The following is a 478-nucleotide window of genomic DNA, read 5'->3' on the forward strand; positions in this document are numbered from 1 at the left end:
CATCAAGTTGTTCTGAGGTATTGGATATGCTAAGGAATTGAGATAAATCAGGAGGATTACTTACAAAGCAGTCTTTTGTGGTAGAAGTGATGGTTCTACCATACTTGTAACAAGGAGTAGAATTTACAGTTTTAGCTATATGGAGTTTACACAAGACTAGATAATGATCTGAGATGTCATCACTTTGCTACAGAATTTCAACACTATTAACATCAATTCCATGTGACAGTATTAAAGCTAGAGTATGATTTCGACAATGAGTAGGTCCTGACATGTGTTGTCTAACCCCAGTAGAGTTCAGAATGTCTATGAATGCTGATCCCATTGCATCTTTTTCATTATCAACATGGATATTAAAACCACCAACAATTAAAACTTTATCTGCAGCCAGCACTAACTCTGATATAAAATCAGCAAATTCTTTAATAAAGTCTGTATGGTGCCCTGGTGGCCTGTATACAGTAGCCAGTACAAACAT

This window comes from Sinocyclocheilus anshuiensis, unplaced genomic scaffold, assembly GCF_001515605.1.
Source record: "Sinocyclocheilus anshuiensis isolate Anshui unplaced genomic scaffold, SAMN03320099.WGS_v1.1 scaffold185, whole genome shotgun sequence".
NCBI classification, from domain to species: Eukaryota; Metazoa; Chordata; class Actinopteri; order Cypriniformes; family Cyprinidae; genus Sinocyclocheilus; species Sinocyclocheilus anshuiensis.